The sequence below is a fragment of the Gallinula chloropus genome (assembly GCF_964237585.1).
Source record: "Gallinula chloropus genome assembly, chromosome: 1".
In the NCBI taxonomy this organism is placed as follows: Eukaryota; Metazoa; Chordata; class Aves; order Gruiformes; family Rallidae; genus Gallinula; species Gallinula chloropus.
In genome coordinates this window covers 77,816,085-77,826,739 of record NC_140085.1, presented here as the reverse complement: position 1 = coordinate 77,826,739, position 10,655 = coordinate 77,816,085, and positions in this window count along the sequence as shown.

The window sequence follows — 10,655 nt, the reverse complement described above, 5'->3', positions numbered from 1 at the left end:
CTTTCCCCATGGCAGCCTGTGTGGCACATCCTGCCATGCTTAAAGCTGAAATCAGTGTCATCAAGTTTAGACTGGGAAAACCAGTAGCTCTCTGTTAGTGAAAAGTTGTCTGAAACGACTTGGTAACTTTGCAAGACACATCAGGCTATTTTTTCCCCTCTGATCCACCCCCTCCTCCCCCATCCCCCTTTTTTTGTTGCACCTTTTTCAAAACCATTCCAGCAAAACATAGATTTGCTATGTTGCCAACACAAGCAGCACTGCTTCCTTCTCATATTCCCTGCCTTTGGAGGGCTGACACTTCAAATATGGCAGAGTGAACAAGCTGGTCCCCAGAAGTGGCTCCTGCTTTTTGACTGTTTAGCTCCTCTCATCAGTGAGCACCGGTATACCTTCCACACAGGCTGAGGACTTTGTGGTATTGCACTTCAGTGAGGTTTGCACCATGCAGACTAAAAAGATCCAATTGAACAAACAGTTCTGGGATAAAATCCCTGAATTGTCTCATGCCCTTGGAGATATTTTCTTGTGGATAGAGTGGGAATTTTGCCCCATTGTGCTGCAGGACAGACTTTGAAAGTATTTTGTGGCAAGGTTGAATTGATACTTGTGGACAATCCTACTTCAATGCATTTTAGCCTTGCGCAAAATTAAACACTTGTGTAAATGTCTTCAAATTTAAAGTCTTCTTAGGAAGACTGAATGGATAGTATGTTGAGAAGTGCTTACAACCCTCTGTTTGGAACTTATGCAGCAACATCTGAGATATGAATAAAGTGGAGCAAGTCTACCAGAAGACCACTAGATGGTTAGGGGGCTGACACATAAAAGGCGGCTCAAGTAATGGAGTTTATTGAGTTTGGAGAAGGTTAGGGGAATCTAGTTGCCCACTTCATCAACCTAAACATAGCAGGGTAATAGAGAAGATGGGGATAGGGTCCTCCAAGAGATATACAGGCAGACAAATGGTAGCTGTCACAAGTTGCAGCAAGGCAAATTTTGACTTTAAAAAAAAAGGAATTTTCAATGGGAATGGTTGAGCTTTAAGACAGCTTTCCCACAGTCCTTTAGGAACCTGACTTAACAGTGATATCAGCTGTGTTTTGAGAAGAATATTGGACCAGACATATGATCTCCATAGGTCTCTTGGCCTTAAATGGGCCTATGATAACATTGATCCTCTCAATTTTATATTACTGATACGTTCAGTATCAGCATACTACTTTAATTGTAGAGAGAAAAAAAACTTCCAACATTACATAGCATATTGCTGCAGGAATTACTGCCTGAAAAAAAGCTTTAGATATATGATTGCAAATAGATATACTTTTCACCAAAACAGGACTCAGCTGCACTGTATTCTTTGTCTTGTTCTTCAATCACAGAAGTTTGTATACATACGAATTAAAGGGACACTCTATGGTGTTTCTTTTTTAGAAGTTTCCAATAGATCAAATATCCAAAAAAAAAAAAAGGTTTTCTAAAATGTAGTTCTAATTTCTGAAGTTATGCACTCGTCTTTTGATTTTATTTTCAAGTTGAGATGTTTATATTTTTATTTTCTATTGTTATCTTGCAATTAGACCTGTTTATTGCTTTTTTGCTATTAAAGATTAGCATTATTGTGGGGTTTTTTGGTCAAATTTTGCATGATTTTACTTACCTCCATCTTGTAATGTTAGTGCTGTAGACCCTGTGAGAAATTGCAGCCAAACCAAAATTACTTTAGAAGGCCAGTGCTTCTGTTACTGTTGTTTGTTTTTTTTTTCAGTTCCTACAGAAATGTAGGATAAAATGTTCCAAGTTACAAAATCCCTTCCCTTTAGGACAGATTACAAAGGGAAGGTCTCTACCAAAGGACTTATTACTGTTGTTTCTTATTTCTGTTACAGTCATCTGAGGTACTAGTTATGGTCATGTTATTCTAGGCATTATTTTAGTAGATAGAAGCAATGCTTCTTCAGTTAACTTATATTTAAGAGATAATAAAAATGGCTAAAAGAAAATGCATTATCTGTAATTTTATAAGCAACTTGAACTTTATTTTCACTGTAAAACGACAACACAAAAAGTGTTCCTGAAACAAGACTGCTAACTGCAATTAAAAATCTAGTGAATTGAAGGAATGAAATTCATAGTTATCTCAAATAACATAGTTGCAATGATAGAGATGAGACTGGTAAGCATAAAATGTGCTGCCTAGAATCCTACTTTGACCAAAATTTCTCTATGGAAAAACATCATCCTAATCCTTTAATATAGATGTTAATATGGATGCTGTTAACAACCATTGCTGTTAATGCCTTTGCAAAGGGTTTCAATATTGCGTGTGAGGTCTTTTGTGGTGAGTAAAAATGAATCTCTGTCTCTGTAATCTTAATTCAAATATGTTCTAACTAGATCACCCTCTTTCTTAATTAAAAAATATGTCATTAGGGTGAGTTCTGAGCTCCTGGAACTTCATATTAATTTTATAATTTTATAGTTGGTACAGATGCTGAACAGTGGTGAGAAGAAAACTAGTATCTTTGCTAAGATCCTTCTTATCCTGTGAAAAGATACTGCCTAGTTTTGGTCTATGTGTTTATGAAAATGACCATGCAAAGGGCATTTCTATGGAAAATGCAATTAAAGAGATCAGTTAAGCTCTTACTTGCTTTCCCTGTCTGATGGATCTTAACCACTTCCCCATGTATATAGTACGTCCAGTTAATTGCTATCTCCAAAGCTAAATAGTGATTCTGACATTAGCTGGCTAGATAAGAGAGGCTACCTTTCCAGAATATCCGTGTTCAAAACTAACTTTCTCATATAACAGAAACAAAACAAATTCATTATTCATATTCATATTCCGTTATATGTCTTTATAGCTTATTCTAATTCTGTTCCATCCTATTATGGTTCCAATGGGGTGCTCTTCTTTGCTATCGCTGACCCACTTCCAATAGTGCATTAAGCTATGTGATTAACATCTGTCACATGTTGTTTGTTCTCTCATCTTCTCCCCAGGGATGTAAGTGTGTGCAGTGAAGTGTCTTGTTAATTTGTTATTTTAAATATGCATGTTGCTATGTAGTTATTAACAAAGGCAAGGTCATGGAAACGGCCCTTGCATTTGGACCAGAAAGTGAGCATGTCTGTGATGCATTTTTTCCTCAGCCCAGATGTAAAATAATATTGTGAGTAAAATTTATGCCAAGATTTCATTTTATAGGAGCAATGTGATATCTGTCACATGTTCTTCTTAAAGATTCTGACAATGTTTTGTTTTACTACTTTAGTTCTTACAGAAATACATATCTACCTACCAGTGAATTATGCTGAGTTGAAAATGCTTTTTGGATTTTCTTTTTTTTTTTTGCCTGCAGTAGTAACACTGACAATATCCTAAGCATGTATATGTGGGATACTGTGTGACTGTATTTTAACCTTAGATGGATTAGGAATGCCAGTAAAAAAAGCAAGCTTTCATCAAGAAGTGATGAGCATCATTTTACAGAAGTTTAAATTTTTATCTTATTTTTTTCAGCTGTGGTTTCTGAAGTGGTTCCTCATGCAACTTGTCTTTGTTTTCCTTACTCATTTTTTGCCCAGTTTATTTCTGGTCATCTTTGCCTGCATAAAAGCTAGAAGCTGTGAGCCATTAGCTCTTAAAAATGTGAAAAGTTGGTTTTGTCAGGATTGGGCTGTTTCAGATTGAAATGTTTGAAATGGCTGGGATGCTAAACAGTAACTTTCTGAGAAATACTAATTAATGAAAAATTTAGTGGTCTGGATTGCTTTTAGAAAAAGAGATTCATTCCTTGTCAGGTTTCTATATCCACTGGATGTCTACTTTGTTATCTTTAGAGTGCTTTCTAAATGGAAAAAGGAAAGTTTAAAAAAGAATGCACGATAACAGAAGATGAGAAGATTATAAATATGAACTCTGGCACTCTTAAACTGAATGGCTAAATTTTAGTTAACCTCACTAGGGCCAGGTTTCTGATAATGTTTTTCAAGCCACAGAATGCAAGTGTGAAGATATGCTATTATTGATGATATGTAAAAGTAGAGCATGCCTAGAACTGCAACGTATTATGAAATTCAGAAATCTTTCTCTGTGTCTTTGCACTGTCACCAGACTTCCCACATGGGACTGATTTTTCTCTGTCACACTCAATACTTTGAAGCAAACACAATTGTGAAATTTGGCATATCAGATTTCAGTACTGCCACTTATATTCCTTCTCCTTCACTCTTTGTTGCCTGGTCTAACGAAATTGTTCATCTTGTTCTGGTTTTTGCCCAGGATATCTTGCAAACTATGAAAATAACCATTAGGTTTGATTAGAGTAATCTAGGTTTATAAAGCCTAGCAAGCTGATTTAAGACTTCCTATTTCACATACACATTTTTCAACTAAAATGAAACCCCTGACCCACTGTTGATGTAGCAAGGACAGCTAAGATTACAGCAAGGAGAAGACCTGGATACGGAAGAGACTATTTTCCCCAGAAAATCAATTTCAGCATTTACCAAGGTAGGTTGGGAAGCTGTCATTCATGAAGCAGCTGTAACAAGCTACCTTTGAGTGAGCACATCCACAGGCAGAGAGTCACAAGATTAAACCATTCTGTCAGAAGTAAAGCAAGATAGACAGCCTTAAAATTGGAGCAGAATTTCCAAAATTAAAAAAAAAAAGAAGTTCCTGATATTAAGCTGAAAAGCTGTCAACACATCAAGAGCATACTTGAATTGATCTTTTTGTCCCGTATCAGGCACTTAAGAGGCCAAAATTAACTTTGTGCATAGGCTCTCCTCAGTCTGCCCCCAGGATTCTCTTCTGAATCATCTTATACTCTGCAGCAGCAGAAGATGATACAAGAAGAGTTTTCACTTGCAAGAAATTAGTATTATAGTTTGGCTACCCAAAAATTCCAAGGGCTCTGTGGTCTGGGGTCTGGACCTCTGAATTTTGTGTCAGGTACTTATTCACTGAGCCAACAGGAACTTTGTGACTGCACATAATACTGAACACAAGTTACTGAAGATGCCATTGCTTCCTGTTGAATATTATTATAGGGGTAATTTCTCAGGTAGTTAATTACATCTAATGTCAAATTAGAATTTGCTAGTGTTGATTATAATTGGTTGTGTTTTGCTGCACATGGAAATTCTTAATGCTGCGTTGTTTAAATTGTAGTTCTGAAGTAGCAGTTAAGAATGATTCTTAGTATTGAAGAACTGACAACTGTAATTGTGCAATGGATTAATTGAAGCAGGTTAAATAATTAAGGAATTCTATTTATAGCCAGAACACATTTCTCATTCTTTTTCCCATCCTCCTTATTTGTTACCTTATGTAGAAGAGAAAGAAATAACATAGTTCATGATCCCACAGTCTTAACAAGAAATGATTCATGTTTTGCATAAATGTAGATTCAGGGGCAGCGTTGAAATTTGAATTGGATGTGGGTCAGAATTTGTGTTTCATGGCCAAGTCAGGGCAAGGACTCAAGTTCTGATTTATATGAGTCAAAGAACTTGGCAAACTTCTTGATGAGACTTCTTATCAGAATGGGAGTGCCATTCCTTAGGCTCATCTTCTAGTACAGTCTTCATCTTGAGCAGTGAGGTTCGGCTACTCCTTTGTGAAAGTTTTGTCACTCATCTCAGTCTTAGGAAAGTGACAGGCTGTTCCTTAAAGATTTTGGCAATAGCTGAACCTGGAAGAGGGGCCACCACATTGTTTACATAAGGGCCAGGGCCAACATCATGAATGTGGTTTCTGATTCAGGGACTGGAGTCTGAATAATGTGGAGGAATTTTTATTTAGAGTTCTGGTTTTGGCTTACTATAAATACTTTCTTGTTTTTATTTCTTATATATTGATGAGGTGATTGAGCAGTATAATTCACAATGAATCAAGAAATATATAACCCAGTCTGGGGTAAAGAACACAGTTTTTTCATTGTCCTCCCACTGCTACCTATCCCTTGGCCTCTGTTTCATGATCCTAGTAAGACAGGGTTCATGTTTCATGGGAAGGCAGATGATTATCACTAATTCAGAGCAGGTTAAGAGATAGTAATGAAAGAGCTAAGGTCGTAGTCCACAGCAAACAAGTGAAATAAAATTTTAACTGTTGTAAAGCTGGTAACTCTAACAGTCAAGAATTAGTTCTCAGGAGTTGTACTTTAATCTGCTATTGCAATTTTGTGTCAGAGCAGAATGCATATCAATGAATATCACTGTGATATCTCTCCTGTGATGTTTATTTTGCTTATTTTATTTATGGTTCTAAATTATACCAAGGGTTGTCTCTTGGATTACTCTTCATAACAGAAATACAATTTCTTTACTGGATCATTTCTAGATCTCAGTATTTTCATGTAAAACGACTCTTCTTGTTGTGGCATCAAATTCCTGTGCATTTTGTTTCATAGTAAAATTAAAATTCTTTTCAATTTGAAAGATTTAAGGACTGAGATGCTAATAAGACTTGAATATTGTTTATGTTAACTCAATTTTACTTCAGTAATACATTAGCACTTATATACACTTACATCCCTTTTGAAATGCTTAATTTTTCAGTTAAACATTAAGCACAGTAAGCATTGTGGTCAACTGCCAGCAATCAAGATAAGATTCAGCCTTATCTTCTTGTTATTTCCACAATGACATGAAAACAATCCTTCCTACACCTCTAAAATTCTAAAAAAAAAAATAAAAAAAAATCCCCCAAACCAAACCTTTTATGTATTTCTATTTGTCTAGACATAAACACAAATATTTCTTTTTTTAGTCCAAAATCTTCTGCTGTTACTAGCATGCCAGCATTTAGAGACTAACCAAGGACAGACCCCCAGAAATTATTTCTGTCCCAATGGTCTTACTGGTACAGATGGTGGAAAACAATTTGGCAAGTCATTACCTCACTGTGTCTCTTATTTTGGCAAACCTTCACAAGGAAGGCTGATTTCTTTGTCTACCAAGTGGGTTTGGTTTCTAGGCTATGTGGCCCTCAGTATGTCAGCTGGATTTCTGGGCTTCATCAGTGAGTTGCCAGTAAGGGTCATTAAGGTTTGACCCAAGGTAGCACTTTGTTCTTCTGGAAATATTTTGTTTCTGTTTTATAGAGGAATTACTTATTTCACTTGTTTTTCTCCAGTGAGATAGGCATGAAACAGAAGTACTGTCTTTTCTGTGAGAAGCCTAGCTAACTTCTAGCTTCAATAAAGAGGAAAAAAAACAAAAAGAAGCCTGGGTAGACTTCAGTATGCTAAACAGGGCACCCTGGTCTGTGCACTGAGTGGACTTGCAGGGGACAGCAAGTGTGCCCCCAGGATGCTGTACCTCACTGTGAGGAGATATCAGATCAGACCTATGTCCTCCTGCTCTCTCTTTGCATGACAGAAGCAGCTGTGGAGTTACAGTAGGGCCTTGTCTCTGTGGTGTTGGTCACATTGATGGTCATAAGACAGGCTCATTTGCTGCTAGATGCACACAATACCAAATTTCTAGGTCATGGGAAGTGTGTGGATGATCTCTAGAAATATGAGGCCATTGCCTTGATTGCAGCTGGTAAGGTTTCTGGGAAAAAAGCTTTTATAGGGGATCTGAATGACCATCCATCTGAAGCTTGATATGACATTGATGGGGAGATGCTGAGGAGTGTGAGTTAAATTTGCAAGTATTGTGGGAAAGTTAAGCATGAGGACAGTCATGTTATCTTGGAACAAACAAGACAGGCAATCCCAGACAAACATAGCTGTATAGCCAAGATACTTGACATTACATTGTTATGTGGGCATACTGTGTTTAAGATCAGAGTCATAATCTTGATGAAAGCTTCTTTATTGTCTACAGCATTTTTTATTCTCTAGATTTCAATTTCACAAATGAAAATTAAGAAGGAGTATTGACTTTATTGCCTAGTTGTGTTTTGTTGGTGTTTTAATTTACGTGTTTTGAGGCTAAGATCAAGACAAAGCTTTTCAGTGTCATCCCTTTGCTAAATCAATCTCTGAAGTTTAAGATTGCAGACAAAAGGGCCTAACCATTGAGGCAGCCTGAATATGTACTGCTATGACTTATGCTGAAGAAATATGAATGCTGCCTTTCCAAATGTGAAGCATAATCTTAATCTAACAGTATACCAGACCAATATGAGCTCATCAACGTAACGGTGTAGGACACACACAAAAAAATGACCTCATCATTCCTTATATAGATTTAAAGATGTTGAATTTTATATCTGAAAAAACCTCCCACCCCCAAAAAACTGCAAACCATAAGACGAGTCTGTCAGATTGCCATTCAAATGTGAACAGATAGAAACAAAAACCTTGGCAAAAATCCTTGTCTGTAGGTATCAACAGTTATTTCACTTGACAATGAAGTGAAGAATATGTAGACCATTCCAAACACCCAGAGCAAGGGCTTGGAGGCTCTGTCATATTTAAACTGGTGGGTGTTTTTACATAGGTAAATACAGAAGATTATGGCCTGGGATGACTGTTGTCAGTGAAGATGCATTCTGTCACTACCTTCCTATGGCATCAAGTTGGTTATACAGTCTTGGACACTACAGTAGTTAGGCTACTGACATTGTAGCCAGTAATGAAAGTTCTGACAGCACCTTCTATGAAATGTGCCTTTCATTATTTCAGTCATTTAATGCAAAGTCTGTGGATAGAAATTTGTGGATGCTCTTGGGAATAAAAATCCAAGGCATTCACCAGCAATCTTTACAGAGTTTTCTGTTACCAAATCTCTCAAATGTTTCCTGGACAACTATGAAACTGTCAGGGATTTTATCACTATTTCACCCATAATATCCCATCTCTATAACTGAAGAATGATGAAGACCTAAAGAATCCCACTGAACAGGCCATCATCTAAGTGATTAGACACAGAGAAAACTCTATGCTGACAGCAACATTTAATAAGGTTAATGGCCATATGGGAATTTGTGGGGATCACAAGTGCTGTGTAAGCAAAAAAATCACTCCTGTGTCTACTGTTCACTGAAGGAAGAATCTTTCTAGTACTGCTGTACCTTACCTAGTGTACTAATGGGTGATAAATGACATCAGTGATGGCAGATGACTAATGATTTCTGAAGAGCTTCCTATATCAGGTGTCTCCAAATTGGAACTTGTAACATACCAAGAGCTTCATGGAGTCTTTTCCAGTATTATAAGCATCATAGCATCCTTCAGTAGTGTACTGATTTTAGATACAGCTGAGCCTAAACTTGCTAAGTGACTTAAAAAGCTCTAGGTGCATGTGAGAAATCAACTGTTCTGAGTTAAGAAGGAAGAATATGTAATTAGATGAATCAATGTTGTTTTCTTGTTCTGTGGCAACAAAATAAATGGCAATGATGGACCTGAAGATAAATTCAACAAAGACAAATATGTCCTTCATCTAGATGGAAAAACTCCATGCAGCTCTATAAGTTGGAAGTCAAATAGGTGAAACACAGTCCCCCACCCCCAAAGACCTATCAGTCCTAGAGGACAAGAAACCAGAAAAGAATCAGAAGTGTGCTCTTAAAAGAAGGGATGTCAAGCACATACTGAACTGTATTGGTGAGAGTGGAAGAAGAAATGAGCCTTCTCCTCTATCACTTCTACAACAGCTTTTTTTCATAAAAGTCCACAGTAGTTAAAATGCCTTACTGCATCTTATTGAGGGAGATCCTTAGAGAGGGATTTGCCGGCTTATAGGGACATTCAAAAATACGTACAACTCCTCACTCATCCTTTACAACAAACAGACGCTGTTACTGATTACTAGCTATGCATCTTTTCATGGTTTTGGAGCAATTCTCAGCCATTCATTAAGAGATGGAATTGAAGTACCTTTTTCTTTCCATTGAGGAATGCTGACACCAAATGAACAAAATACAAATTGATTAAGGGCTTGCCACTTCTAAGGATTTGCTTCAAAGACAAACCATCAGCTTCAGTCATATTGCTGTGCATGCAATGATAGAGTTGATTGTATGCAGTAATTGAGTGTTACACTAAGTGCTTATGATCTCACAACTTTTTGTGAGCCAGAAAAATGGATTGTAAATGCCAGTGTGTGGAGATGACTGCCATTGCATATGCCATATTGTGCTGTTCCACCTGCAGCTGAATTCTCAGTGCTGGAATTCCTCCCATGTCTTTTCAAGCCAACCATGTCATGAAAATGGCTGCCAAAGATCTATCCAGAGCTTGGCATGAGTCCTTGGCTGGGTGGGAAGGAAGAGGTTGGCCAACAGAGTAACTGAATGGAGTCGAAATAATTTTTAACTCAGCAATCTGATCTACCTGCTTATGAAGAAAGCCTTTTTTTTTTTACTGTTCCTACAGGGAAAAAAGGAGATTGTTTTGTTTTGTTTGCTACATTATTTGTAGCAAATTCAGATTTTATGCACTTAAAATCATTGACCAGAACTTCCATGTAATGTTCTGGAATCGGTGTTATGATGGTCATAGTTGAATGTGTCAGCCACCAAAACCCAAAGTGTTTCCTTGGAATATGGTCAAGAATCAGTCACTGTCCGCCTCTTTTGAAAAAATTCAGAGTGAGGTTTCTATACAAAATAGCTTGAACCGATTTTTGTCTCTATTAACATTCATTTCAACAACCTCTGCTGTTTCTCAGAATCTGTGATT